The 15851-nt window shown below is 50.7% G+C and overlaps 1 protein-coding gene across 14 annotated transcripts in view; it reads right to left on the bottom strand.

Annotated features, from left to right (window-relative positions):
• The window catches only part of SEMA4D (semaphorin 4D), a 109332-nt gene that overhangs the window by 77440 nt on the left and 16041 nt on the right, over positions 1–15851 (bottom strand). For 8 of the 14 annotated variants that reach the window (XM_074330209.1, XM_074330208.1, XM_074330212.1 and 5 more), the window contains one exon: positions 2562–2613. The exons of 5 other annotated variants lie outside the window; for them this stretch is intronic. The gene's annotated coding sequence lies outside the window, so the exon portion shown is untranslated. Of the gene's footprint in view, positions 1–2561; positions 2614–12735; positions 12975–15851 lie in introns of those variants that run through there. One more of the 14 variants, XM_019713784.2, reaches the window with a different exon arrangement.

Genomic DNA, 15851 nt, shown 5'->3' with positions numbered 1-15851 from the left:
CTCGAAGCCCCGTCCTCAGCAGGCGACAGAGCGCCAGTGCCCGTGGGTATCTCATGAGGGACTGACCCAGGGGCCGCCCCTGGGTGGCTGGATACTGCTCGGGCTCTGTGTTCTGTCATGGCAGCTTCCGGACACATTGCTGTGCTCAGGCCCGTCAGAGACCTGCTGCCCCTGTAACATAACCCGCCCGAAGGCTCTGAGATGTTTGGCTCACACTTTGCATCGATCGGCACTGAGGATAAAGTCAGTGTGTGGTTTTTACATCCGTGAGTCATGGACTTTCAGTCCCGCATGGCAGTCTTCACAGCTCAGACCACTCACCACTGGTCAGAGCGGCGCCCACAGGACCCTGACCCTCTTGGGGGGTGGTCCTGGGTGGCTGCCCAGGTGACAGCCTCACAGGGCTGCAGCAGGGCCTCTGACACATGAAGAAGTAATTAACTCCCTTTTTAGTGTCCTTTAATTGCATCTACAATCGTCCTACTCTCAGTTCAGCAAGACAGTGAAGGCCGCTTGCTGAAAATAAAGCTGCCACCCATGGACAGGTATGTCCCATCTCACACCCACGGAGCCCCTGCTGCTGGGGACTATTCTGGCACTGGGCCGCTTTAAAGCCTCACGGATGTTAAAGACCAGGCAGCACCGAAGCAACAGCCCTCAGAGGAGGTCCCTGTCTGTGCTCAGTGCTCGGCATAAGCATGTCGGGCAGGCACGAGTTTGGATCTCAGAGAAAAAACATCAGGGGTGAGACATACAATTATACCTGTCACTCTCCAGCTCCTAGACAGATGTCCACTGAACCCCATTCTTGGAGGCCACAGAGACCCTCCCGGCCCTTCCTGTTCCACACTTCGGGGAAGGTCGCTGGCAGGTGATGGCCCTGCAGTGGCACCCCCAGCACCCCGACCAGGCCGTGCCTCGAGGCCAGGCCTCCCAGACCGCTTGGTCCCTGCTCTCAGGAGGATGCGTGATCCCCACGGCCAGCGACTCGCAGAGGCCATCCTTGGTTCAGGCAGTGTCCCCAGGACTCTCATCATAGAGACAGATGGGCCCATAGTGGCAACCGAAGGATGAACTGCTCTGTCCCCATGCAAAGAACCCACTGGAAGTGACGTAACACTTCCATATGAACCACTTCCCACTGGAAAAAGTGATCCCTTAAAGAACTTGGTTTTTAATGCAAGTTCTAGAATGTATTTTTTAATCTGCCTAAGCATTTCTTTTTAAATTGCCTTTTATAAGCACATTACTTACCATGTTTCCCCGAAAATAATACCGAGTCTTGTATTAATTTTTGCTCCAAAAGACACATTAGGGCTTATGTTCAGGGGATGTCATCCTGAAAAATCATGCTAGGGCTTATTTTCCAGTTAGGTCTTCGGGGAAACACGGTATCTCGTGAAGGTAAAGCCATGAGGAGCTTCCTAACAGGGGAAGGTTGGGCAGGGCTCTGAGGGCCAGGGGTAGGGCACCATGGCCCAGGAGCTCAGGAACCAAACACCAAACACCCTCTCCTTGAAAACAATTCAGTCGGCACGATGGGCTTTCTGGAGAGGAGGCAGTAGCTGCAACACCCTACACACTGAAAACCTACGTCCTTCCTGGAAACTCCCTCTAATGCAGACACATCAGCACAAGCTTTTAATCCAGGTCTCTGGGACAAGCTGCAAATGGCTACGGGCCGGGCCTGAAGTGGCCTGAAGTGGCCATGTGCCCTCCCAGCTCTGGGTGTGACTGACAGGTGCACCCCCAGCCAGCACCCTCATACCCGATGCTTCCAACACCCTCCTCACTGCCACATTCAAAGTTGCCAGGAACGGTCCCAGCCATTTTCCTAGCTCTTCTGGAAGCCAATTCTTTGGCTGCTGTCCCCCAACCCAAACAGAGACCGGCTCCCTCTGCAGCCCTCCTCTTCTGGCTCAATCAGAAATCAGAGTAAGTAAACTCTACAGAAGCTCGCGAAGTGCCACCCTTGGCCCCTGAGCTTAAGATGGTCCCTCCTGGGCCGCAGCAGGCACCTGGAAACAGCAGGTGCCTAGGGACAGCCAGTCAGAGTTTCCAACCCCAGCTTAAGTCTGACCGCCACCCACAGCAGCTACAGGGTGTGAGGTTGAAGGACCCTGGGCTTGACCCGCCTCACTGGTTGCTGACCCCACACAGGAACTGGCACTGAAGGAGGTGATGGACAGAAAGACAGGAGGCTTGGAGCCTGCGTGCACCCTCACACTGAGTGGTGGTCCCACTCTGCACCCTGCCCCTGCCCTTCCTGACCACTGGACACCCACCTATGGGCCTGCACCCAGCATCGCCTCGCGGGGCCTTCTGCCCTTCCCACAATGAGGCACCTGCATCCTCTGTGGCTGCAGCCTGCCAGGTGGACTGTGAATACTCGGGCAGAGCTTTCTGAAACCCACCTTCCCTCTCTGCTCCCAAATCACCTGGCTCCTGGAGGTAAGGAACAGACAGAGCTGCTGTGTGATGGGGCAGACTGCCTCCCACGAGACCTGCTCAGGAGTCAGTTCTAAAAGACCCACACTCCGCAGGCAGACTGTATCCCATACCTGATGAGTGGTGTGGAGGCAGCTTCTCCGTGCTGTCTGGTGATGGCAGAGTCTGAGATAGTGAGAAAAGGGGATGATTAGCTGGGCAAACCGTGAGCCAGAACCCTTTACCCACTTCCCCTCAGCTCCCCAGACTAAATGGCTTGGCCACTCCACAGGCCAAGCAAGTCACAGGGTGTAGCTCACCTGGCCTGAACTGGGAGTGGAGGGTGTTGTCTGCACCCCGATTCCGTCCACACCCCCTCCTAGTTCCCAGTTCATGTGACACACGAATGCTGAGTGCAAGCTCCTGGGGGCACGGAGGGAGTCAGGGCGGGTCAGGCCTTGCCTGCAATGGTGTGAGCAGTAATCGAGTCACAGTACACAATCATCTGTTCTCACAAAGCTTCCAAAGCCGTCCCTAACTTAGAACCACGTAGTAAGAAAAGGCTGGGGTTCGAGATTAGTATTTCGACAACACTTAACTTTTGAAACGAATTACAGACTTGAAAATCAAAATCAGAAGAGGAAGCGGGGGGGAGGGAGGAGGAGGGTCAAAGAGAGAACAAAGAAAGGAAGAAACCTCAAAGCTACCAGAATTTGTGAGGGTTTTTAATAACCTTAAAAGGAGGGCAGGCCTGCTAAACACTGCACAGCTCAGGGCCACAGAGAAGCGTGAGCGCCAAGCTGAGGAAACCCTTGGCAAGGGCGCCTTCCTTCCCCCCACAGGCTCGTGGCCTCTGTGGGGAGGCAGGGAGCACCCCGAGCCCCTAACACAGTCCCCGGTGCAGCGCCTACACACCCCTGTAGATGGCCAGTGACCCCAATCCTATCCCCAGAATGGCTCCTGTGTGTGGCATGTCCTTCCCATCTGTCACAGCCCAGCTCAAATGCCGTCTCCCCTAAAGGGAGACCTTTAGCAGCAAATCCCCACAGGAAAGGCCTGGCCAGGGCAGCCCAGCTGAGGTTTCAGGACTGAGGTGGCTGGAACACAAGGATCATCCAGGGCAATGACGGGTCAACCACTCGGTCAGACCCGTGGGGCTGTGCAAGCGCTCCCCACAGGTTCCTGCTTGGCAGCCCTGCCTGTGCCTGGCCCTGTGCGTGGCAGTTAGGACATGCATATTCCTGTGTTCCAGAAAGGGCGCACTGCACATGACTGAGATGCACAGAAGCGCCCCGCCCCCCTCACCTAGGACAAGGCCACACAGTGCCCACACAATGGAAAAGCCAGCCCTTGAGACATGACACACAGCACGAGGGATGCTGTGTGCGGAGGAGTCTCCCTCTAGCATGGGCAGGGCTCCGTGGGACCACTGAAGCAGGGCACAGCTACGTGCGTGTGCCCAGGACCCTGCTCCCTAGCTCCTGCAGGGACCCCCCCCAGCACCGGGCGGTGCTCAAAGTCACGCAGAGGCGCTGCTGCTGAACTGGTCATGGCTCTCCTGAACGCTGAACAGTCTCTTTTCTGAAAATGTTACAACCAATGTGTGAAATGAAATGGGCTTCTCACTGGTAATCAGAAAAATACAAAGTAAAGCAAGGTGCCATTCTCCCCTTACAGAATTAACAAAGCAAAAAGGATAAGGCTCAATGGTGGTGAGGGGGTGTGAGCTCACACCACTGTTAACAGGAAGACTTTTCTAGAAGCAACGTGGTAAGGATGCCCCAGGACATTACAAAGGTCAGCACTACCTATGGGTAATGATGGGAAACAGGGACAGGTATTCACACAAAGTTCTCATCCCAGTAGACTCTCAATAGCATAAACAACCCCAAAGACAGAATCAAATAAATGAGGGTACACAAAGGACCACACTGGCACCGAGTTGTGGGTTTGTGTCCTTCTGGACATGTGATGTTGAGCAGACTGCCATGGTTCCGAGTCACACACACATCAGCCAACCAAGGAGTAGTGGTGACACCCACCACCTGCAGGAGACATGTTGGCACACGAGGAACCGTCAAAATAAACCTCTAAAAGCTGCATTCACCTGAGTTTTCTCCTACCCCGGAGAGTGGCATGTGGATAGAAACCTTGGAGTCCTGAGTGGTCTCGGGTCAGCATGTGTTTCTTCAGTTACAAATGAATTAACGGATTGGATTTAAGAGAAGGGCATGATGAGTTTTAGCAAACCGTGCTTCCTAGCGCTGGTTAAACTCCGTATGTGTTTAGAAAGGGAAGCTCCCAGGCTTTGCTGAGACCCAAACTGCAGAATGAGGAGCTGAAATCACTCTGTCTTCGCGAGACACCTCTGCACAGCCAGCGTGATGCAAATCCTGGACACTTGATTTCTCATGAGTATACATGTTGGGATGTCTCACTAACTTTACTCCAAAACTTAGACATGGTACCATGATAACATAGAAATTAAGATTAGCCGCATGTTATTTATGATAGGAAAACCCACAAAGCTGGCTTCTGAAGAGGAGGAGAGCCCCTGGCGGAAGTCGTTCCCATGCTCTTCCCTATGACAACACTGATGTCCGTGGCACCAAGTGACGTCTGAGAAGAGCGGGATGCTTTCCTTTGTGATGCCTACGTGATGCGAGAGCCCTGTTTTCTTTGCAAAAGGGATTGATTGGTAAGATGATGAAAGTGTATTAGATTTGAAGGAGTGAAAAAATGCCCCAAAATACCAGTCCACAGGAAACAACGAATGCCTATCACTCAAAACTACAAGCCAATGACAGTGAGTGGAAGTTGTCCACCGCCGTTTACAGAAGCAGAGTTGAAAATTCACTTGAAGCTCACACCAGCCATCTTTCGTGTGAACTATCCAGTCCTCTTCAGATAAGGGTTCATGTCTGTTCCCAGGGGCTACTTGGGGGCCTTCCATGATCCAAATCTTGTCCTTTCTCTTTCTGCTCAAGCTCACAACCACCTGTTTGTTGCTGCTGATTTTGGACAGCAGGGATGAGGTCCTTCCTTGAAAGGCAGAGGGAGCGGGAAAAGCCAGGGTCACCAAGGTCAGGGGTCACACCCACTGGTCCGGCCTGAGTGAGGGTCCCATGAAAACAACTAAGACTCAGGCTGGTTATAGGTTCAACCTTCACAAAGTGGACACTTTAAATGAAATCACACCTCCCTCTTGTGGTGCTAGGGGGTCCACAGCCCTGTGGGGACAAGCCAGGCTAAGTCCCAGCCATCACCACGGGGATTGAGATTGTTCTGTGGGTGAGGGTTCTGCTCCCTGCTGAGCTGACACTGACAACTATAATGCAAGCCTGTTGGCTCCAAATTGAATGGGATTTCTGTCTTTATTCAGTGAATTTCTGTTCTTGGCACTAGGCCTTCTCCACAGCTGGAAACATCTCACACGCTCACCACAGCCCTGGACACGCAAACATTAATCAGGGCCCAGAACCAGCCCCAGAAGATCACCTGTTTTCAATGTATCACCCAGCAAGCCCCCATTCTGGCACAGACAGGACCGGGCATGACCACATGTGAAGTGCTCACCCTGCCTTTAATGGCCAGATCCCCACTCTGAAAAGAACCTCAGCCCACTGCATCCCACGGAAGACAAACAGGAGGCAGCACCTGGGCCCCTGCACCCTGGCCTGTCCAGTGCAAAGGGCTGGTGGTTCAGCCAAGGGTGGGTGGTAGTTAGAAAGTCATTTTAAACATGACCATGTGCTAAAAATGTTATTTAACTCATTATTAATGAGGAACCAACGAGATGTTAAATCCCTTCAAAGGAGAAGCCAAAGAACCAACAAATGAAACGGAGTTGGCTGGCGGAGGAGTACTGGGGGTGACTGGCTAACGGGTACAGGGTTTCTTTTGGGGGTGATCAAAATGTCTTAGAACTGGATAGAAGTGGTGGTGGCACAACACAGTGAATGTACTAAATGCCACTAACTTGTTCACTGTAAAGTGGTTAATTTTGTTGTGTTAATTTCAGCTCAATTTAGAAAAAAAATGGAATAAAGGAATATTGAAATGAATTTCCAATGGGCACAAAACTGGCTTTTCCCACCGGAGGCAGTGAGCCCCACCCCCTGGACAGAACTCATTTGCATGTCTACAGACAAGACTGTTTGTGTGGCTATCCATTACTACAACCTCCAGAGCTCTAGGAAGACAGACAAATCCCACAGGCTCTAACCTCCCATCCAAAGGCCCTCACTCCAACGTCCAAGGTTGTAAGAGGAGAGAGGGAGCTGTGAAATTTAGGAGGAAAGGGGGCTGGGACCAGGTGATGGTGCAGCGTGTGATGAAGAGCCAAGTGCTGTCCAGAGAGACCCTGGGTTTCTAGAGGGAAGCAGGGTAGTGGGAGAGCTGGGAGCGAGGAGGAGGCTGGCCCCTGACAGAGTATGGAACTGAGGTCCCAAGCATCACCATCCAGCGAGAGGCCTACAGAGCCTTAGCAGCCCCTCCCGGAGTTCCCAACAGTGCTGCAGCGCCTGGGGCATGCACCAAGGGACCCAACACATAAAATGCTTACTGATAAGATGAAACAAAGAGTCCTTCTTAGTCAAACAAAAAACATGGTGACGCTCAGATCTGTCAAAAATAAGGACCGGTGTCACCAATTCACTTTCAGAAATGCCTTTTCTTTCTGCTCATCTACAATTCTTTCCATAGCTCCTTGAAAATCTCTCAGAACTCCTAACATCAGAGAGAAGGGCTGCCTCAAGCCTTCTCCTTCTTTGAGTAAAACCCCTGCTCTAGGAAGCCCAGGGTCTCCACACGACTTCCAGCAGGCGTGTACCTGCTCAGACAGGCTTCTCCTCTGGGGACCATTCTTCAGAGATCAGAGGTGTGACCGTTCTTTAGACGCCATTACCCAAGAGGCCGCCGAGAGACCAGTGAGGTCCCTTCTGTTCAGAACACCCACCGTGCCACATCGAGAGCATGTACTTCCGTCTGCAGGGAGCCACACTCAAGAAATGTCCATCTCAAGGCCTGAGTCAGTTACGTGTACACACAACTCCTCAAAGACAGCCAAACTGCATCCTTTCACTGCGATTAATGTGAGTAATCAATACTCAACTGGTCAGTCCTCAGGACGGCACATAGGAATGCAATCTGCAGGCCCAGTGGTCAGTGCTGTCAGCTGAGTTCTGTTCCTGTGTGAAGCTGTGGGCGGTGACGGCCAGGTCACAAGGATTCCTCCCTGGGTTCACGTGACAACGACAAATGTGAGCACCATGTCAATTACTGGAACCTTCTGCAAGGATGCCGCTCCATTCATTTCCACTGCCCTGTCATTACTGCATAACTGTTCGGTTCCAAGCCACAAGCTCTAGAAAGCATGGCTCCAAGAAAGTTTGGTTACTCTTTTACAAGCAATCAGAACAGAAACTAAAATGTTACCAACCTCCTGGAAAGAAACTGAATGATTAATCTGCAGGTTGTCATGGATGAAAACCCTCTGTGAAGAGAAGTGGGCACCTATCCTGACAGGCCCTGCCAACTATATGCCCCACGCCTGCCTCCTTCCTGGAAGCCATGCAAGGTCATGGTCACAGAAACCTCTTCCTGGACAAACATCTTTATGCACTTTCATGCCCTCTGTGCCCAGCTGCCCATCTTCTAAGACATCAGAACTGGGTGATGCTGTTGTCCCTCAGGGGGCACCCCAGGCCGGCACTGGGTTCCTAGAATTGAGCCCCAAAGGAAACAAGGGCTCCCAATGCTGAAAGGATGTACACCCAACCTCACTCAGTGGAAGGGCTGACTTCCGTTTCCCTCCTTTCTGTACTTGCTACAGTAAACACGTGTGACTTTAATAATGGGGGGGGGGGGCGGTGGGGATCACCTAGAAAGGCCACAGTCTTATCGATTGTTGCAAGGATGTGACTGCAGGGAGCATACCCCACACCCCACGTTTGGAAACAGCCTGAGCTGTCCCGGCACCTGGTGTTGGCGTCACCACACTTCACAGCCTACGACGGACGAGCAACAGAAGGACCGTATGAAGTACCATGGGACGGTGAGTCAGAGAGCAGCCAAAACGAGCAACGGGGGGTCACCGTGCCAGGCCTGGCATCCAAACAACTCTTCATCATTTGGGGAACTCCACGTCCCACAACTGCACCAGGGTTCGCACAGGACGGTGCTTCATTCTACCTGCAACATGGATTCCTGAATCCTTGTGCATTTGCAAAAACCTGTTTTCCTTCTATTGCTCATAAATTCCTCTCCTATTCTAGAGCCCAGAGTGACACCAATTTTTTAATTAAAGAAAGCAAAATTAACCTCACTTGAGAATTACTAAACTGACCGAAAGTTCCCCTCACCTAGGAAGATGCTACGATATCAGAGTGAGGAACTCCATGGTCTGAATGTCTGTGTCCACCCCAGATTCATCCGTTGAAATCCTAACCCACTGTGATGAGTTCTGGAGTGGGGCCTTTGGGAGGTGATTAGACCGTGCGAGTAGGGATGGGATCAGCACCTTAGAAAAGCGACCCTAGAGAGCCCCCATCACCGCTTCCGCCACGTGAGCACACTCTGAGAAGTCTGCAACCTGGCAGAGGGCCCTTACCTGACCCCGATCTCTAATTTCCAGCCTCTACACTGTAAGGATAAATGTGTGTTTATAAGCCACCCAGTCTGTCGTACTTTGTCACAGAACCATGAATGGACTAACACAGGAACCCAGATCCACAGCTCTGTCTTTCTAGGATTCACGATGAAGGAAGACCACGTATCACACAGACGGACATGCTGTCTACTATCTCCTATCTTCATCCCCGCCAGGTAAACCATGACCTAACAATCTCTGCTTAAACCTCTGACTGAAATGTGCCTCTCCGTTTGGCTTCGTTTACCAGGGTTTGTAAAGTTAAGTCGAATTGTGGCCTTTATCGGAGAAGAGGAAACATAAATAAGTCAGCACTACATATGCCACTCGGACTACCCTCCTTAAACATCATGAACAAGGGGTGGAATCTCTTCCACCCTGTAGGGAGACTCTCTCTGTGAGAAACTGCTCCTTGGCAGCAACCTGGCCCTTCTGCAAACTCGTGATGACCCGCTGGTGACTGGGGTGCCACGTAGTAACTTCCTACCTCTGGGCAACACAGGCTGCCCAGCAGCTTAAAAGGCTAATGCTGCTCCTAACACATCTCATTCGTGACTCCCTGGGGGACCTCGTGAGCCCAGGGCACCCGGCCCAGGGAGGGGGGCAACGCCCTGGGTGGTGCTGATCACCCTGTTTTGAAGACTGCCTTCAAACACTCGGTCTAATCCTTTCCCACTCCCAGGACCCGGAGTGAGGGGTGACCACTGCGGATCCACAGACGCCAGGGGACAATAAGAAAGTACTGCAAACAACTCTGTTCACAGTCAGCAACTTAGAAGGGACGATCCAATTTCCCAAAAACCAAAACTACTGAACTCATCCATGATGAAATTGGTCACCTGAACAATGCTGTCATTATTAAAGAGATTGAATTCATAGTCACAAACCTTCTGGAAAACATATCAACAAGCCCAGATGGTTTTACTAGCAAATTCTACTGAGCATTTAAGAAGTAACAACAATTCTACACAACATCTTGCAGAGAACAGAAGAGGAAGATGTTTCAAGTTCAATAAGGCCAGCGTCATCCTGACAGCAAAACCAGGCAGAGACAGCACATGAAGACTGCAGACCAACATGCCTCGTGAACACAGACGCAAAAATCCTCAACAACGTATCAGCAAATTGTACCGATATATAGAAATGGTACCCCACAACCAAATGGAGTTGATCCCAGAATGCAAGGCAAATGCAATTTGCAAAAATCAACACATGTAATCTACACATTAACAGCCTACAGAATAAAAACACACATGGGCGTATCAATTTATGCAGAAAAAGCATTTGAAAAAATACAGCATCCACTCATGATAAAACTTCTCAGCAAACTCGGAATAGAAGGTGCTCCCATGTCTGATAAAGAACGTATATAGAGAAACGCACAACTAACATGATACTCAGTGGGGGGCCACTGAATGCTTTTCCCAAGATGAGAGACAGGGCAGGATGCCCCTTCTCACTGCTTTTGTACTGGAGGCCTGGCTAGTGAATGAAGCAAGAAAAAGACATAAAGGGCATACAAATTAGCAAGGAGGAAGTAAACGGCCTTTCCACAGACATGATTCCAGATGTAAAAAATTCCGTGAGGAATTTTCAAGGACTCTACAAAAAAACAAAACAAAACAAAAAAAGCTCTTAGAACAAATGAGTTGAACAAAGTTACACGAACGTGATCAGCAATGTCAAATACGTCACCGTTCCATGTACTCTATCAACGTTTGGTCAATTGATAAACGGAACTTCATCACAATTACAACGTGATGCTCTGTGAAAGATCCCGTTCTGAGAATTAAAAGACAAGTTACAGACTGAGAGAAAATATTTGCTAATCACAATCTGACAAAGAAGTCAACAGGAAGAAAATAAACCACCCAATTAAAATATGAGCAAAAGAACTGAACAGACAGTTCACCGAGGTGGATATAAGGATGGCAAATAAGCACGACAATGTCATTAGCCACTAGGAAATGCAAATTAAAACCACAATGAGACACTGCACACAAATTAGAATGTCTAAAAACAACGCATTCATATCAAGTGTAGCTGAGGATGTAGAGAAAACGGAACTCTCACATGCTGTTGGTGAGAAATGTGAAAGGGGACCGCTAACCCGGAGAAGATTTTGGCAGTTTCTTATAAAGGGAAACACACACCCACCATGCAATCCAGCAACCCCACTCCCGGGTGTCCGCCGTGGGACAGGAACCATGTGTTCACAGAGAAGCCAACACTGGGACACGCATGCAGCTCCACATGAGGGGACAGCACACTACTCAGCCGTCAGAAGGAACCGACTGCTGGGACAGCGACAGCCGGAATGAGCCTCAGGGGTATTACGCTGAGAAGAGGCCAACCATGAAAGACTACCTACTGCATGACTCCGTTTATAGGACATTCTTGAAAAGGTAAACGACAGGGGGACACAGAGTGATCAGTAGTTGTATGTGCTTTAGGGTGAGGGGAGGGTGTGAACATACAGGATAGTTCAGAGCAGGTGTGGGGGCTGGAACTGTTCTGCATCCTGATGTGGAAGTGGTTACACAAATCTACATGTGTATTAAAACTCAGAGAACTGCACACCAAAATGATCATTTTTACTGTACATTAATTTAAATGTAAAGAGTAAAACGACTACACTAATTGGGTTGAAATGTTTTAAAAAACATCTTTACTTTTAGCCTTTGTCTCAAAAGGACAAATGCTGTGTAATTCCACTTCTAGGAGGTCCCTAGAGGAGTCAGATTCATAGAGACAGAGAGTAGGATGGTGGTGCCGCTGGGAAAGGGGGTGGGGCAGTTTCAGTTTGGATGATGAAAAGTGCTAGAGATGGCTAGTGGGGATGACGGCTGCACGACAATGTGAATGTACTTAATGCCACTGAACTGTGAACTTAGAGTGCTTAATTTTAAGTTATGTGTATTTTACCTCAACAAACACACTACCTTTATTCTTCATCAGAAAAGGAAATTTACAAAGCTGTATTAGTATAAAAATAAAACAATAAAAGGGAGTTTGAAAATCAAGAAGCTAAGACTTGAACTGCAGCACACTCTGTAGCTCCATCGCTACTCAGTGGGGCATGCATCATTCCAGACTTTCCCTGAGCATATTGTACACACAGGACAGGGTCTGTTCACACTGTGACCAGGAGTAAAAAAGAGCTCGCGAATCGATCTGTCCACACTGTGGGCTTTCAAAGAAGCATGCATTTGCTTCCCACTGGAGGCGACTGCAGAGTAAGTAAAAGCCACCCAGAGTCTGATGCAGCAGCTTGCATGTTTCGCCACACCTGAGACGACCAGAACCTCAGACACACACATGTAGACAGGGCTACAAAGACTCCAGGCCACTCAGTCAGGGACAGAAGTTGGGTCTCTCTTCCCCCTCCCAATCTTGACAACCACCCAGGGAAGGGCGGTTACAGCCCCAGTAGTGTTTCTGAATCCCTGGCAGCTGCACCATACAGTCCATGTTCCCAATTCAGAGATGTCCCAGCTGCTTTGTGGACGCATGGGGACCAGATTCTGGGCACGCATCTGCCCTTGTCCCCCAGCTGGTTGCCAAGAGACTCAACCCCAACGATGTCCAAATGCAAATTGCAGCTTCTAGACACCTGGCACCAATAGACACCGAAGATAAACACAATCTGACTCACTCACCCAGCTCTGTGCATCCCAAGCGTTGCAGCCATAATTAACCTTCGTTTAAACTCTGTGTTGGTGGTTGAGTCAAGAAATCACTGGCATTTTAATCCAAACAGGAACATCACAAAGATGAGGCTGGACAAATAAATGTGTCCCCGTTCTTCTAGCAATATTCCCTTGTATATACAGACGAAAGAACCAAGTAAATAATCTTTGTAAACTCCCACTAGCTTCTCTTTCTTCCTCTGTTAGGTCTCAAAGCGTTACATTTCCCTGCAGGACCGATGCTTGAGAACATGTGAACCATTTTTCTAAAACTATGTAGACTTTATTATCTCTTTTAAGATCTGTGATTCCAGAACATCCTGGCTGAGGACTGGGCTGAAAACATGGAAAATTATCAACACACTGCTTCCTAAGCCTCCTCCCGACGGACACATGTCCCTCAAAGAAGAGAAATAAGAAAGAATTTTTATTTTTCTTTCACTCGCATGTTCCTACTGGCCAAACCTTTCCGAAGCAAAAGGCCAGGCTGGTGCTGACCCAAGATTCTGGTCTCGGGTCTGTCACTGGTGAGGCCCACGGGGTCCTAGCTGTCTGGGCCCCAGGTGCCATGTCCGACCACCTTGGGAAGTTCTGGATGGCATTTCTGAGAGGAGCAGCCAGTGCTCCAGAAGCTGGGGGCAGGTGTGGAGCTGCCACACTGCTCTGGCACTCATCGCGTCAGCACGTCCCACCCCCCAGCACTACACCACCACCGGAAGTAGCTCTGTGGCGTTCCAACTGATGCTCCCTCAGCTGTCAGGCTCAGGGTGCCCACAACGGTCCCGCCGGCCCCTGCAAGAGGAACTGGTGCCAGGTGGACCAACAAGGAACACCAGGGCAGCCACAGACTCAGGCAGGTCCCACAGGCCTGTCCTTTCTAGGAAATAGTGAAAGCAGAGGCTTCACAGGAAACCTAAGGCGGGGCAGGTGGTGCCCTGCGCTGTGCCACGCAGTGTAGGGAGAGAAAGGCCAGGCCTGTGGTTCCGAGTTCCTAGTGACGGTCCTGAGCTCAGCCAGCTGGGAAGCACGAGACACATGCCGAGCGCAGGGCCAGGCCCAGAACCCCGACGTTCACTCCAGCTCCAACCCCCGGCACCCACGTCCGCCCAATGCCGACCCAGCACTGCCAGCCACCGCGCCCTGCAGCCTCTGGGAGCAGCCCACTCACCCATTCCGGCATTGATTCCCGCAAGCACACCTACTGGAAAGAGCAGAACCAGCTTCCTTTGTCAGTTCTGAGAACCTGCGATGCTCCTCCCTGCTTCCCTCCATGTATCTGCTGAGCACCCCGTTTCCAAACCCGTGCGCACGTTAGGCCAAGCCCGCCCCAGACAACACACTGCATTTCTTCTGTTTCACCATGATTATTTATCATCAAATTAGCAAGATGGCCAAAAGTCCCGATAAGCCTGTGCCAGGCGGACAGGAGGCCAACATTAGCGGCCCACAAGCCAGGGACAGGATGGCAAGACCAGGGCTGCACAGTTTTTTTCTTTCCCCAGAAAAAGAAAGCATCAGCGAGGCGGAGTACCAAGGCTTTCTGCTCATAAACACCTCCAGCACGTCCAAGTCAGGAAATGAAGACTTCTGGAGAGAGGACGACAGGACTCACGCCCAGAGGCACCTGGGGGTCACTCAGGCCTCCACATGGGGTCAGAGGCCACAGGAAGAGAGCAGCAGTGCCAACTGGGCACAGGTCAGTGAGTGTGGGGCTCAGCTCGCACAGGGCTGGAGCTGCGCCCCAGTTCCCTCAGAATGCAAAACCTGTCGGCTTCCTCCACACTGATGCCGGTCCCATGGCTTCCTGGACGAGCCAGAAGCCCCCCCTGCTTGGGGAGCACGTCACTGCTTGTCCTCACACAGCCCAGCAGGCTCACGCACCTTCCCTGCGGCCCACCTCAGGGTCCAGGCCTTGGCGCAAGGACCAGCGCTCTGCTTAATTCTACCTGGCCAGGTGCCAAGATACTTCGTCAAACACTATTCCAGAGGCTTCTGTGAAGGTCGTTTTGAATGATAGTAACATCTAAACCAGCAGACTGTATGCAAGTCTCCAGGCAGCCTGGGTCTCCCCTGCTGGCCTGCCCTGCAAACTTGGTCTCCTCCGTCATGTGAACCAAATTCTTAAAATAAATCCCCCCTCCCCCAGTTCTGTTTCTCTGGAGAAACTTAATACAATCAGGGACACAGCTTCTGAGAGGCCACCCAGCCTGGGCCACCCCTGCTACAGAGCAGAACCTCACTGTGGAGACAAGGCCCCCACCCCTGAGCATACGGCACCCCATGGAGGGTTCCAATGAAATGGCACATATGGTAATGATTGGGGACGACGCCCAGCATCTGGCTGGGACACACAGTTGACTTCCAGGAAAACGTGCCACATTACTTGTGGAAGCTCAAGGAATTATCGCTGTGCATTATCATTCTAGATAAGCGAGAAGAGTGGAGGATTTTATCATTTGGCTAAAAATACAGTTAAGACATAACGAAAACAGTTCTATAAGCCTCCTCCTGAGCAGAGACTACTAAATCCATGGAAGGCTTTTGTAATGCAGACCTTGAGCTGTGCTGCACACTGCTTTTCAGGAGCGTGCGTGCACATAAGCATGGCCTACTACGAATCCCAGCAGTTCTCTTTTTCAGCCCCACCGCTCACAGGGGCCATTGCACGTCCTAGGGGCCGGTGGCCAGGCTGGCATACCAAAGCTGACCAACGTCTGTCCAAGACTAATGATAACGAAAGGGCCTCGCTCCTCCGCGCACGCCGAACCCCCAGACAAGCCCCACAAATCAGGCAATGGTCCCACTCATCTCCAGTCTGAGTTCATTCACATCTATTGAAAAACTTACAGATAAAATGCTTTCTGATAGGCTTTTCTTTTTCAGAACACTTTAAAAATGAAATTCTTTCAATCAATAAAATTAGTAAAGAATAATCATGCGATTTATATTAACAAGGGTGAAGCCCAACGACAGGTACTCCAGGGGGAAAATACAAACAACCAACAAATCGCAAACAAGTGACCAGGAGACCTACGACTTCCTCTTTTCCTGATCACACTGGTGAGGACTAAACTCACCAGTGATGC

Source organism: Rhinolophus sinicus, linkage group LG04 (genome assembly GCF_036562045.2).
Source record: "Rhinolophus sinicus isolate RSC01 linkage group LG04, ASM3656204v1, whole genome shotgun sequence".
NCBI lineage: Eukaryota > Metazoa > Chordata > Mammalia > Chiroptera > Rhinolophidae > Rhinolophus > Rhinolophus sinicus.
The sequence above is the reverse complement of the archived record's forward strand: the minus strand, read 5'-3'. Positions and strand labels throughout refer to the sequence as shown.